Genomic DNA, 16,184 nt, shown 5'->3' with positions numbered 1-16,184 from the left:
AGTAGTGATGCACGTCGGGCGTGAGGGTGCGGGCAGCAATTGATTGAAGAGCATGCACTTAGTTTTACTAGCATTTAAAAGCAGTTACAGGCCACGGAAGGAGTGTTGTATGGCGTTGAAGCTCGTTTCGAGGTTTGTTAGCACAGCGTCTACTGAAGGGCCAGATGTATACAGAATGGTGTCATCTGCGTAGAGGTGGATCAGAGAATCACCAGCAGCAAGAGCGACATCATTGATATATACAGAGAAAAGAGTCAGCATGAGAATTGAACAGGTGAACCAGGCAAGGCAGTCATTTGAGAAACCAAGGCTATTGAGTCAGCCGATAAGAATGTGGTGATTGACAGAGTCGAAAGCCTTGGCCAGGTCGATGAAGACGGCTGCACAGTACTGTCTTTTATTGATGGTGGTTATGATATCGTTTAGGACCTTTAGTGTGGCGAAGTGTAGACGATACGGTGGGATTCAAAATGGTCAGTGATCTGTTAATTAACTTGGCTTTCGAAAATTTTTGAAAGGCAGGGCAGGATGGGATACACAGTTGAAGTCAGAAGATCAAAGACGCCACCCCCCCAATAATTATTTTTTATTTTTTTTAAATGCTGAAACACAGCAAATATATCCAACAACTTTGTAGGGTCACAATCTTTATGTAGTCATTGCGTGCTATGAAGATGGGACCAAATACTTAACTTTTTACTACTTTAATACACAAGTGAATTTGGCCAAATACTTTTGCTCCCCTAAATTGGGGGGGACTATGTACAAATACGGTTCACCTGAAATAGATGAAAATACCCTCAAATTAAAGTGACAAGTCTGAACTTAAACAATGACTGTGAGGTTAAATATCAAACATTTTGAAGTATAGAGCCAAAATAAATAAAACGTTGCTTTACTTTGCCAATAATACAGATTGCACTGTATATCTTAAAAGTATGCCTACATTCAGGTATACTGTTGAAGTCTGAAGTTTACATACACCTTAGCCAAATACATTTAAACTCCGTTTTTTATAATTCCTGACATTTAATCCATGTAAAAATTCCCTGTCTTAGGTCAGTTAGGATCACCACTTATTTTAAGAATGTGAAATGTCAGAATAAGAGTAGAGAGAATGATTTATTTCATCTTTTATTTCTTTCATCACATTCCCAGTGGGTCAGAAGTTTACATGCACTCAATTAGTATTTGGTAGCATTGCCTTTAAATTGTATAACTTGGGTCAAACATTTCGGGTAGCCTTCCACAAGCTTCCCACAATAAGTTGGGTGAATTTTAGTCCATTCCTCCTGACAGAGCTGGTGCAACTGAGTCAGGTTTGTAGACCTCCTTGCCCGCACACACTTTTTCAGTTCTGCCCACAAATTTTCTATAGGATTGAGGTCAGGGCATTGTGATGGCCACTCCAATACCTTGACTTTGTTGTCCTTAAGCCATTTTGCAACAACTTTGGAAGTATGCTTGGGGTCACTGTCCATTTGGAAGACCCATTTGCGACCAAGCTTTAACTTCCTGACTGATGTCTTGATGTTGCTTCAATGTATCCACATAATTTTCCTGCATTATGATGCCATCTATTTTGTGACGTGCACCAGTCCCTCCTGCAGCAAATCATCCCCACAACATGATGCTGCCACCCCCGTGCTTCACGTTTGAGATGGTGTTCTTCGGCTTGCAAGCATCCCCCTTTTTCCTCCAAACATAACGATGGTGATTATGGCCAAACAGTTATATTTTTGTTTCATCAGACCAGAGGACATTTCTCCAAAAAGTACCATCATTGTCCTCATGTGCAGTTGCAAACCGTAGTCTGGCTTTTTATGGCGGTTTTGGAGCAGTGGCTTCTTCCTTGCTGAACGGCCTTTCAGGTTATGTCGATTTATAGAACTCGTTTTACTGTGGATATAGATACTTTTGTACCGGTTTCCTCCAGCATCTTCATAAGGTCCTTTGCTGTTGTTCTGGGATTGATTTGCACTTTTCGCACCAAAGGACGTTCATCTCTAGGAGACAGAACGCGTCTCCTTCCTGAACGGTATGACGGCTGCGTGGTCCCATGGTGTTTATACTTGCGTACTATTGTTTGTACAGATGAATGTGGTACCCTCAGGTCTTTGGAACTTGCTCTGAAGGATGAACCAGATTTGTGGAGGTCTTTGCTGCTTTCTTTTGATTTTCCCATGATGTCAAGCAAAGAGGCACTGAGTTTGGAGGTAGGCCTTGAAATACATCCACAGGTACACCTCCAATTGACTCAAATGATGTCAATTAGCCTATCAGAAGCTTCTAAAGCCATGCCATTATTTTAGGGAATTTTCCAAACTGTTTAAAGGCACAGTCAACGTACACTTCTGACCCACTGGAATTGTGATACAGTGAATTATTAGTGAAATAAACTGTAAACAATTGTTGGAAAAATTACGTGTCATGCACGAAGTAGATGTCCTAACTGACTTGCCAAAACTATAGTTTGTTAAAATGAAATTTGTGGAGTGGTTGAAAAACAAGTTTTAATGACTCCAACCTAAGTGTATGTCAACTACTGACTTCAACTGTAGGTCTATAACAGTTTGGGTCTAGAGTGTCTCCCCCTTTGAAGAGGGGGATGACCGCGGCAGCTTTCCAATCTTTGGGGATCTCAGACGATACAAAAGAGGTTGAATAGGCTAGTAATAGGGGTTGCAAAAATTTCGGCAGATATTTTTAGAGGGTCCAGATTGTCTAGCTCAGCTGATTTGTAGGGATCCAGATTTTACAGCTCTTTCAGAACATCAGCTGTCTAGATTTGGGTGAAGGAGAAATGGGGAGCGGGGGGGCTTGGGCAAGCTGCTGCAGGGGGTGCTGAGATGTTGGTAGGGGTAGCCAGGTAGAAAGCATGGCCAGTCGTAGAAAATCCTTATTGAAATTATTGTAGATTTATCGGTGGTAAGTGTTTCCTATCCTCAGTGCAGTGGGCAGCTGGGAGGAGGCACTCTTATTCTCCATGGACTTTAATGTCCCAAAACTTTTGGGAATTAGTGGTATAGGATGCAAGTTTCTGTTAGGAAAGCTAAGGCTAGCTTTTTCAAACTGACTGAGTATATTTGTTCCTGACTTCACTGAAAAGTTGCATATCGCAGGGGCTATTCGATGCTAATGCAGAACGCCACAGGATGTTTTTGTGCTGGTCAAGGGTAGTCAAGTCTGTGGTGAGCCAAGGGCTATATCTGTTCTTAGTGCTACATTTTTTGAATAGGGCATGCTTATTTAAGATGGTGAGGAATTAACGTGTTCCACACACACCCACACAGTTGTGAAGAGGGCACGACAATGCCTCTTCCCCCTTCAGGAGTCTGAAAAGTTTTGGCTAGGCCCTCGGATCCTCAAAAAGTTCTATAACTGCACCATTGAGAGCATGTTGACTGGCTGCATCACCACTTGGTACGGCAACTGCAAGGCTACTGACTGCAAGGTGCTACAGAGGTTAGTGAGTACGGCCCAGTAAATCACTGGGGCTGAACTCCCTGTAGTCAGAGGAAGGTCCAAAAATATGTCAGACTCCAGCCACCCAAGCCGTCGACTGTTCGAACTGCTACCACATGGCAAGCGGTACCAGTGCACACATTTTGGAACCAACAGGAACCTGAACAGCTTCTACCCGTAAACCATAAGGCTGCTAAACAAGACTGCTAAATAGATCATCAAATGGCTACCCGGACTACTTGCAATTTGTCTCTTGCACTTGTTCTATGCACATACACTGGACTCTACCTACACACACACACACACACACACACACACACACACACACACACACACGTACTCTACCGGTCCAAAGTTTTAGAACACTTACTCATTCAAGGGTTTTTATTTTATTTTGACTATTTTCTAGATTGTAGAATAATAGTGAAGAAATCAAACTATGAAATAGAACATATGGAATCATGTAGTAACCAAAAAATTGTTAAACAAATCAAAATCTATTTTGTATTTGAAATTCTTAAAATAGCCTCCCTTTGCCTTGACACCTTTGCACACTCTTGGCATTCTCTCAACCAGCTTCATGAGGTAGTCACCTGGAATGCATTTCAATTAACAGGTGTGCCTTAAAAGTTAATTTGTGGAATTTATTTCCTTAATGTGTTTAAGCCAGTCATTCGTGTTGTGACAAGGTAGGTGGTGTATACAGAATATAGCCCTATTTGGTCAATGACCAAGTCTCATATTATGGCAAGAACAGCTCAAATAAGCAAAGAGAAATGGCAGTCCATGATTACATTAAGACATGAAGGTCAGTCAATACGGAGAATTAAGAACTTTGAAAGTTTCTTCAAGTGCAGTTTGAAAAACCATCAACCACTATGATGAAACTATAAGTTCATTCGAGTTACAAGCCTCAAAGTGCAGCCCAAATAAATGCTTCAGAGTTCAAGTAACAGGCACATATCAAAGTCAACTGTTCAGAGCAGACTGCGTGAATCAGGCCATCATGGTCAAATTGCTGCAAAGAAACCATTACTGAAGGACAGCAATAAGAAGAAGAGACTTGGGCTAAGAAACACGAGCAATGGACATTAGACCGGTGGAAATTTGAAGGGAAATAACATTGTGTGCAATCATTAATCATACCATTAGTAAAAAAAATATAAATAATGAAGAATAGATTTGAGTGTTTGTGGCCTCCATTTCAGAAAATCCTAATTTTAACAAAAATGTCTCATTGGTGGTGGTACTCCTACTGGTAGCACAATGTTGTCATAATGGTAACAAATATTTAGTCATTAAGCTACCATATTAGTTGATTTAGAATGGGAAGTACCCAAATGCATTTTTTTTTTTTTTTTACAAGACTAAGTATTTTTTTGAAAAGGTCAAGCCCAAATGCCGCGGTAATTCAAGAACAACCCTTAGGCATTAAGACTGATGCACCAGGCACAATTACGAGCACTTAAAAATTGCTTTTCCTGAACACTTGTATTGCAAGGAGGTCATTCCACAAGTAGTGGCTTTTGTGTTGTGTAATTTTGTTCATTTTCACCTAATTTTAACTTTGTCATAAAGAGCACGTGTTCAACTTCATTAAACATGTTTTCTGATTTCCAGAGGTTAAATTCATAAAAAATAACTAAAAGGTGATTAATTAAAGTTTCAGGGTTGACTGTAACAAGGTTGACAATTTCATTTTAAATCAGCCATAACTCCCCTTGTGACCGGGGGTATAGAAGCTTGTTGTGTGCAATTGAATATATGCTTACAAAAAAACATTCACTTTAAAACAGAGTTTAATGGGTGTGATAGGAGAAAACAACTGAGGATGGATCAACAACATTGTAGTTACTCCACAATACCAACCTAAATGACAGTGGAAAAAAAGGAAGCCTGTACTGAAAAAAGATTCAAAAACATGCGTCCTGTTTGCAATAAGGCACTAAAGTAAAATTGAAAAAAAAAGTGAAATATTTATGTTCCGAAAACAAAGTTTTATGTTTGGCTTAAATCCAACACATCACTGAGTACCACACTTCATATTTTTAAGCATGGTGGCTGCATCACAGCCAGGTCACCCGTGATACAAGTCAGTATTCGACTCCATCCATGTCGGGAGATGACGTGGAAACTGGCCACTAGGGGCAGCAGTGAGCGATATCTTCAAGTTGGTTTTGTTTTTGTAGGGGGATGGGGATGGTGGATAGGCGTAAGCCAAAGGTTCGCATGTTCGAATCCAGCAATAGAAAGTTGTTTTAGAGATTTTCATTTTAAGCCTATCCAAAATTTTAACCCTTACCTTAACCATTCAGAGTTAATGCCTAACCTTAATATTTCGGAGTTAACCTAAACTTAACCTTAAAAATGTGGAGTTAATGCCTTAACCTTAAATACTTCCAAATTTGACATCTGGAACAACTTCAAAATGTTACGTTTGAGAAAGATGGATGAACGTGAGACTGTGAGAGCTAGTTGTGCATCATGTTATGGGTATGCTTGTCATCGGCAAGGACTAGGAATTTTTGGGGGGGATAAAAAGAAACAGAATAGAGCTAAGCACAGGCAAAATCCTAGAGGAAAACCTAGTTCAGTCTGCTTCCAACACACTGGATGACAAAATCACCTTTCAGCAGGACAATAACCTAAAACACAAGGCCAAATATACACTGAAGTTGCATACCGAGATGACATTGCATGTTCCTGAGTGGCCTTGTTTTTACTTAAATCTCCTTGAACATCTATGGCAAGACTTGGAAATGGCTGTCTAGCAATGATCAACAACCAACTTGACAGAGCTTGAAGATTTTATTTAAGAATAATGTGCAAAAATTATACAATATAGGTGTGCAAAGCTCTTAGATTTACCCAGAAAGACTCAAAGCTGTAATTGCTGCCAAGGGTGATTTTAGCATGTATTGACTCAGGGGTGTGAATACTTTATGTAAATTTGATATTTCTGTATTTCATTTTCAATAAATTTGCTAATTTCTAAAAACATGTTTTCACTTTGTCATTGTGTATTGAGTGTAGATGGGTGAGAATTTAAAAAAAATCAATTTTAAATTCAGGCTGTAATACAACAAATTGTGGAATAAGTCAAGGGTATCTATACTTTTTGAAGGTAGTAAGATGAAATGTCCTGCTGAACTGGCTGCCCTTAGTTGCTAAGCATGCATAACTGACAGCTGTCGTAAGCATTAGAAAAGATTTAGATATGACTTATGGTTGTATTTTTGTCATGTGAAATGGTTCTTTAGTGTATTCTTAGTTAATATGTAATACATAGTATAGTACATGGCATGGAATTCCATTTTTGTTCTCCTTCACAGAAATAACGAAATGTTTTATGGCAATTATCCATGTGCAATGGTTTTCATAGAAACATGTATGGCCGTTAGCCCTGGTATGATTTTGTAGGTGGCATGGGATTATATTCTTAAAGGCTTTAATGGATGTTCTACAGCATTATAATTTTTTAGAAGGATTCAGATTCTTACAAGGTCCCAGCACGTATCAATTGTGGCTGCAGGTTTAGGACATTCTCACTTCTTCGTTAATTACAATTTTTACAGCTGGTGTAACATTACCCAACTGAACTGTATGTCATGGAATGACATTTTCACCACCTCTTTCCCTAGCGGTGTCCGTGTAATGTATATATTTTTCCTCCTCTGGATCATCCTGAAAAATAAAGAGAGCATTTAGGTTTGCACTTTACCACAGTGGCAGATTAAGCCCAGTGCATTAATGGATTATGGTGGACAGTGACTTTTTCCTGTTTGACTTCAGTCAGTTGACCATTCAGTCCCTTGGATTACAAGTAGTATTCTCCCAGCAACAGTGGTAGATGGGGATATACTTTAGGTGGTGTATGCACACACACACACACACACACACATGTGCATGCCTCTGCCCATGCTGTCTCTCAAAGAGGTCACTCCCCTCCCAGATTGTTCTGCTCCATGCAAGAATTAAGATGTAATCTGGCCATAACAACCCAAATGCCTTTGCATGCATTGGAAGTTGAATGGTAATGGTAATCTTAACTGCATCAGTTAACCGTATCAGATCTCCCAATATGTTTTTTCCAGACACAAATTATTATGCAATATAAAACCAGCGTTGCACCATTGCATTAAATTGCATGATGCTCATTGCTCTGACACAATGTGCTGGATACATGAAAGCATCTCCTATTTTTCTGTAGTAGTGGCAATATCCGGAACGGCAGCATTGTTATTTTTTATTTCCAACCCTGGCCCACCGTTGACCTAAACTACTATCCATGTAAGAGGGCTATTGCAGGCCAGGGTTGCTAGTTTCAGTTACTAAATGGCACATGCGGAACAATAACTGACAGCATCACAGGTCATGGGTTTAAGATGGGATGCCAACATCCCTGTATAATTGCCAGGCGTAGAGCCAATTGTTTGATTTTAATGTGATTGATACTGCACCAGAAGCATGCCTGTTTTTTGGGGGCAAGTTATAGTGAAATTGAGATGAAACGTCATACCTTCAAGCACACTGCCCCGGTTCTCCCCAGTTGATATGTAGTGTGGGATAAATTGAGCCAAAGGGTTAGTTGAGCCACCCCTTGTTTCTAGGAAACACACAATTTATCATGTGACCAAATATTTTGGAAAAGGCCATTTCATGGAGTCTGAAGGAAGAAACAACACTGAAAAATTGGTAAGCAAGTTAGTTAAAAAAACACATTTTTCCCAGTCAAATTAATTTGTGTTATAGTTTTCATGATGCTTGTGTCTAAACCAAAGTAGATCGTTGTAACCCTCCTGTTGTGTTCGTTTCATATTAATTCTGTTCCCATTCCAAAAACAACCGCCCCATTATAGCTGATTATAAATCCATAATAATACATATATTATCACCTAATGTTGTGTTAGATCTTTTTATCAACTTACATTTGCTATTTATGGCCTGTAGGCCACATTGACATGAGCTCAAACAACTTGTTTTTGAGTTAAAAGAAAAAGCGTAATGTATGGATTATTTTCATTATAACAAATACTCAGATGAAACATATTGTGCTATTTATCACAGACCACTTTGTGTCAAAGTTTAACAAGGACTCTCTCCTCACCAGTGTCATGATCAAAGATATGATCAAGAGCCTCACATACAGTATATCGTTTGGTCATTGTGCTGCCGCAGAATGAATTGTGAGCATGGCCTCTAAAAAGCTTTATATCCCAGAGTTGCTAGAAAAGTTCTATATTATTGAAACAATGTTGCGATTGTTTGTGAGAATGCCAACAGGTGTGGTTCCCGTGGGGGACAGATTCTATTGGGGAAAGGTTCCTGTAGGGGTTGCCATGGAAGCCAAGAAGGGGAGTGAGGTGTGTGTGTGCGCTCAAACACACATGTATGTGGGGGTCTGGGAGGGGAAGTGTGTCCATCTGATGAATGGGCATGTGCCTGAACTCAATTGTATACAGTAATAGTAGACTCACCCATTTATTTCTAATGACCAGTCATTTTTGACCAGAAACACCACAGGTGTACAAAAGTTAAATAAAACACATTTTATGAAAATATGCATAGTATTTTTTTACCTCGTGTCATGCATATGATCTCAAGATAGTGTTACAGAGCAGACATCATGCCCTGTGTATACAAACATAAAACAAGCAGGAGTTTAGCCATTGAGGTTCTTGAGAGAGCAGCCAAGGAAGTGAGAGAAGGGAAGAAGTCGATTTGAGCAGTAACAATGGATGAAAAAAATTGACTGAATGACACTGAAGAGGTACATTGACAAAAAAGAAAATGAACATGTAGCCATGTACTTGCCTATGATTTGGCACAATCGAAACAACATCCTTGTCCCAGACAAATGGTCAAGAAATGGCAGTGTAGGTGATATTGAACAAAGAGATCTACAGTTGAAGTCGGAAGTTTACATACACTTAGGTTGGAGTCATTAACTTGTTTTTCAACCACTCCACAAATTTCTTGTTAAACAAACAGTTTTGGCAAGTCGGTTAGGACATGTACTTTGTGCATGACACAAGTAATTTTTCCAACAATTGTTTACAGACAGATTTATTTCACTTATAATTCACTGTATTACAATTCCAGTGGGTCAGAAGTTTACATACACTAAGTTGACTGTGCCTTTAAATAGCTTGGAAAATTCCAGAAAATTATGTAATGGCTTTAGCAGCTTCTGTTAGGCTAATTGACATCATTTGAGTCAATTGGAGGTGTACCTGTGGATGTATTTCAAGGCCTAACTTCAAACTCAGTGCCTCTTTGCTTGACATCATGGGAAAATCAAAAGAAATCAGCCAGGATCTCAGAAAAAAAATTGTAGACATCCACAAGTCTGGTTCATCCTTGGGAACAATTTCCAAACGCCTGAAGGTACCACGTTCATCTGTACAAACAATAGTATGCAAGTATAAACACCATGGGACCACACAGCCGTCATACCGCTCAGGAAGGAGATGCGTTCTGTCTCCTAGAGATGAACGTACTTTGGTGCGAAAAGTGCAAGTCAATCCCAGAACAACAGCAAAGGACCTTGTGAAGATGCTGGATGAAACCGGTACAAAGGTATCTATATCCACAGTAAAATGAGTCCTATATCGACATAACCTGAAAGGCCACTCAGCAAGGAAGAAGCCACTGCTCCAAAACCGCCATAAAAAAGCGAGACTACGGTTTGCAACTGCACATGGGGACAAAGATCGTACTTTTTGGAGAAATGTCCTCTGGTCTGATGAAACAAAAATAGAACTGTTTGGCCATAATGACCGTCGTTATGTTTGGAGGAAAAAGGGGGAGGCTTGCAAGCCGAAGAACACAATCCCAACCGTGAAGCACGGGGGTGCCAGCATCATGTTGTGGGGGTGCTTTGCTGCAGGAGGGACTGGTGCACTTCATAAAATAGATGGCATCATAATGCAGGAAAATTATGTGTATGTATTGAAGCAACATCTCAAGACATCAGTCAGGAAGTTAAAGCTTGGTCGCAAATGGGTCTTCCAAATGGACAATGACCCCAAGCATACTTCCAAAGTTGTGGCAAAATGGCTTAAGGACAACAAAGTCAAGGTATTGGAGTGGCCATCACAAAGCCCTGACCTCAATCCTATAGAACATTTGTGGGCAGAACTGAAAAAGTATGTGCGAGCAAGAAGGCCTGCAAACCTGAGTCTGTTACACCAGCTCTGTCAGGAGGAATGGGCCAAAATTCACCCAACTTATTGTGGGAAGCTTGTGGAAGGCTACCCAAAACATTTGACCCAAGTTAAACAATTTAAAGGCAATGCTACCAAATACTAATTGAGTGTATGTAAACGTCTGACCCACTGGGAATGTGATGAAAGAAATAAAAGCTGAAATAAATCATTCTCTCTACTCTTATTCTGACATTTCACATTCTTAAAATAAAGTGGTGATCCTAACTGACCTAAGACAGGGAATTTTTACTAGGATTAAATGTCAGGAATTATAAAAAACTGAGTTTAAATGTATTTGGCTAAGGTGTATGTAAACTTCAGACTTCAACAGTATATCTGAATGTAGGCATACTTTTAAGATATACAGTGCAATCTGTATTATTGGCAAAGTAAAGCAACTTTTTATATATTTTGGCTCTATACTTCAAAATGTTTCATATTTAACCTCACAGTCATTGTTTAAGTTCAGACTTGCCACTTTCATTTGAAGGTATTTTCATCTATTTCAGGTGAACCGTATTTGTACATAGTCCCCCCCAATTTAGGGGAGCAAAAGTATTTGGCCAAATTCACTTGTGTATTAAAGTAGTAAAAAGTTAAGTATTTGGTCCCATCTTCATAGCACGCAATGACTACATAAAGATTGTGACCCTACAAAGTTGTTGGATATATTTGCTGTGTTTCAGAATATATTTTTTTTATGGGGGTGGGGGTGTGTATGATATTTGTGCTTCTAGCTTTGTCACTCATTATTCACAATTCATTCAGGATTATCCATAGCTGTGGTAACATCCACAATTATGTAGAAGTGTTTAAAAACATTTTATTCTTATTTACTATAAAAGTGACTCAAATGACACAATATATTATATACCATTCATTTATATTGGGAACAAAATAATGAAACACAACCAAATCAAACAACAAATGCATCTAACACATTTGTAGAGTCACAAACTTGATGTATTCATTGCTCATAATCCAAAGTTTTGAAGTATAGAGCCAAAAGAAGAGAAAATGCTTCACTTTCCCAGTAATTACACTGGGTCCTGTACAATATATCAAACCCCCATTCCATGAATTAAACTTGGACCTACCATCACCCACTTACCCCAGGGTGGCTCAATTTACCCTGTCCCATACCTGGGGTACATTGTACCAAGAGACTCCTCTTTTGTTTTTTGGACAAGCTTTGTTTTTGAAACTTATGTTTACACAATGATTTATTTCCAGGTCTACCCAACATCCTGAAATATATGCAGATATCTTTGTTAGAAAGAAAACGATTTTTCCCTTGATGTAGTGATGCTGAATGTAAATAGTTTTTATCAACATACCCCACTAAGGAGAGTCGAGTACAGGGCTTGAGGTCACTCAGTTTAGAATCTCCTGACCCAGACAAAAGATGAAACCGTACTCGCACGTCTCTACATCAACTGCTGGCGTCGTTGATAGAATTGCAGTGCAATCAATGTAAGTGCCAATCTGAGCTAGAGTACAGTAGGTCTTGCAGGCCAAGACCCAGACCGACACAGAACAAGACTGTTTATGAGGTCACTAGAGAGCCAGAAGAAAGGGTGTATATATCTAGTGTATCGGGGTTGGAGAGGTAGACACATTATTCATCGTCTTTGGCTAAGAAGTTTTTACTTAACACTTAGTGGTCTACTTGAAACCTTCTCCCAGGGTTGCCCTCTCTCAACATATGTCATGTCCCCTTCCTAAGGCACAAAGGGAAATATGTGGCCACCTTGCCATGACAAAGTCACAACACTGTATGAAGAGTGAGGCAAATATTTAATGTTTGTTCCCTCTTTATGGTAGGTGGCAATTTCCAGCTGACCAAGCATACATTTACACCAAACAACCCACAGGGTGACAAAAGGGAAACATTGACATTCCTGACTGTCTCTGGGGAGAGCAATGAAAGGGTGCCATAAACATCGTATTTGTCAACTTAGGTGGTGGGAAAATATATTTCCAACTACCCAGTAAGCAAAATTACATTGCAAAAACATCTAAAAGACATTCAAACTTGCAGCAATAATACTCAAAGTTGTCCAACCAACAGAATAAACCAACAGACCACTTCAACTACAATAACATTCTCAGTAACGATTACAGAAAAAACTATATTGCTATGACTTATGTTGTTGATCTACCTTAGTTGAATGGACTGACTATAAGTCACTCTGGATAAGAGTGTCTGCTGAATGACCAACATTTGTATGTAAAAACAAACACTTGCAAAGTATGCTGAGTATTATTCTAATGAGCTCCGCACCCAAACAAGTAAACATTTGGTCGGACCAGACCAAATCTGAACAAATCATAGATGTCTAGGCTATGTTTCACAAGTTTGAACAGAACAGTACCGTATGGCTCAGTACAGTAGAGTATGGTACAGGACAGTAGAGTTTTATTCAGTATGGTACAGGACAGAGTTTTATTCAGTACGGTACAGCAGAGTATGGTACAGTACTTTAATTCAGTAGAGTAATTCAGAAGGGTAGAGCACAGTACAGTTAAGTTTGTAAAATAGGGTACAATACAGTACATTGTACTGTATTATACAATGTGTGGGTCTAATCCTGAATGCTGATTGGTTAAAACCACATTCCAGCCGGTGTCTGTTCCACAAGTTACCACCGGCTAACACTATGCCATTGAAATGCCTATTTAATCTGTTCCATCTGACTGCGCAATCCACTGTCTAATCAGCCCAGCCAGTCAATTTATAAACTTGATCTCCACTATTAAAAGCATCTAGTCATTATCTCACATTTCTTTTAGATTAACATTTAGTTTACAACAGCGTAGATTTTACAAACCTTGCTGTCTGACTCTACGACATTTGAAAAAAAAAAATCAATATTCAAATTCCAGCTGTCCCATAGTAATGAACGTGCCGGAACGAGACAGACAGGCAGGCTGTGTTTCTCAGCCAGTCAAAATCATGAATCAGTTGGAATCATTTTTATGGATATATACAAAGTAATGTAAATTGGAAAAGGGTCAAATGAAAAGAAGTGCAGCTAGTTTGCAGTCTTTCCAGCTTCAGTTTGAAGTGGAAGTGATTTTGTTAGCTGTGTTGTTGGCTAGCTCCTCTGAACAACAGTGTCCTGATGAGAGCACATTTTCTATGCCAGGCGAAATCGTGCCTCATTGGCTCATTGTTATGAATGTATCCAATTAAATGTCAGTAGAAAACAGCTTTAACAATTCCAGATAATTTGTTGTTTTTCTGGCTGCACTGTTTGAGGTGACTGTAAGTTAGCCATAGTTGGCTGGCTAGCTAGCAAGCAAGGGATAAGAACGTTGCCAGCCATTATGGCAATGGAACATTTAGAACGACTGAGTCGTGTCCATAGATAAAGAACAAAAATACTGAATGACTGGGTCGCGTCTCTGGCAACCGAACCGATAGAACGAACGACCAGCCGGCTTTTGTAGCAACCCTAGATTTATGTTGGGATAATATCTTGTGGAAGGATGAAATTCTATGAATAAATTCATCCGAATAACGTTTTTAATGATGTGGAGTATTTGTACACTAACATGCCACACTTCCTTCAGCAGAGAAGACCCTTGCTCCATCCAATGATTGCATCTTGCAACTCGCTGAACTGGTATTATCCAATAACTACTTCCTTTTTGAGTCAGACTTTTTCCTTCAAATTCAGGGTGTAGCCATGGGCTCCCCTTTTGCCCCAAACTATGTGAACCTGTGTGTGGGACAATTTGAAAAAGCACTCATTTACAAAACAGAGACACACCCCCTACTTTCTAAAATCATCCTATAGAAGAGATACATAATGTCTTTGTGCTCTGGGAAGGAAGTCGGCAGGAACTAAATGAATTCCAAACTCTGAAACGAGAGCACTGAATATCTCAAATTCACCATGCAGACTGATGAGAGAGAGAAATAAATGACCTGTACTTATGGATCATCATTGAGAATGATGCATTACATACAGACTTATACACAAAGCCCACAGATAGCAATACCTTGCTGTGCAGATAGTATGCATCCCCTTCCCCTCAAGAATGGTCTACCATACAGCCAGTTATGGAGGGTTAAACAAATCTGTGGCCACCAGTCAGATTTTGACAGCAATTCTGAGAAAATTATAGATAAATTCAAAATGAGAGGCTGCAAGGACAAAACTCTTAATGCTGCAATGATGAAAATATCTCAAAAACCAAGAAATTAATTGCTAAAAACTCAACCAAAGAAGAAAAATAACGCAACAGTGTTTTGCTCTAAGTACACCAGGTGTTCGGAGAAAATGAAAGCAATCCTGAAAAAGCACTGGCATATTCTGCAATCAGACACCTATTCAAGGAGCCCCCACTGGTGGGCTATAAGCATGGTCGCAATATTGGAGATAGCTTGATGAGATCTGACCTGCCCCCTGAGCCCACACAGACACTCTTGACACCCATTCCAAATGGGAACTACAAATGTGGATCATGCGCACAGTGCAATAGCACTACAAAAACATCCTTCAGACACCCACATACAGGTTGAAAAATCCCTGTTAGGGGTATCATATCATGCAAGACAAAGGGGGTAATCGATCTCATCACCTGTTCATGTGAGAAAGCCTATGTCGGACAAACGAAAAGACAATTAAAACAACGCATAGCTGAACACCGCAGCTCAATCAGGTGTAAGAACACAGACTATCCAGTAGCAGCTCACTTTGTTGAAGCTAACCATCCAATCTCCTCCCTTAAATACACAGGCATTGAGCATGTTGCTCTACCAAGGAGAGGAGGTAACATTGAGATCCTACTACTACAGAGGGAGGCCTATTGGATATCCTGTTTAAGAACATTGACCCCTAGTGGTCTGAATATTGACTTTGATCCCAGGCCCTTCTCATGACCAATTATGCTTTCTGTGAAGAGGTCTTGTAAATGAATGTATTTTTTCTACAGCATATCAGATTACACCCAATATGTTTCCCCTGTTGATGATGCTTATTATGCATTATGGTTGAACCAAAAGATTACATGTAACATTTTTTTTTTTTTATGAAATTGGAAATATTTAAATATATAGGTGAAATTAAATGAAACAATAATGTATGTTGATGCTAATGCTAATGATAACAATGGCATAATATATTCAATATGCTGTGGGCTTTTAACAGTTTCACTCAATTCATTCCTGATCAACCTAGCAATTATGACACTCCCCTCACTATTGTCATTGGTTGCACTAATTGCACTGTTTGTGTTCATAACCAGGGTCAAGCGTTCATGACATTGCCGGTGTTTTCGTCTTAGACCTAACAACACCCGTGCCAATATATCCTCCAAACACCGGCTTCTCGGGCATTATCACTTAACTGTACTGTACTTTACTGTATTGAACTATACTTTACTGTACTATACTTTTCTTTACTTGAATGTATTGTACACTGCTGTGTTCTACTGTACTGTGCTGTCCAAACTTGCGAAACATAGATGTCTATGTTTGGGACAAATCAAAGCCGGTCCAGA

The sequence above is a fragment of the Salmo salar genome, chromosome 01, assembly GCF_965601325.2.
Source record: "Salmo salar chromosome 01, fSalSal1, whole genome shotgun sequence".
Taxonomy (NCBI): domain Eukaryota; kingdom Metazoa; phylum Chordata; class Actinopteri; order Salmoniformes; family Salmonidae; genus Salmo; species Salmo salar.
Note: the sequence above shows the minus strand (reverse complement) of the source record.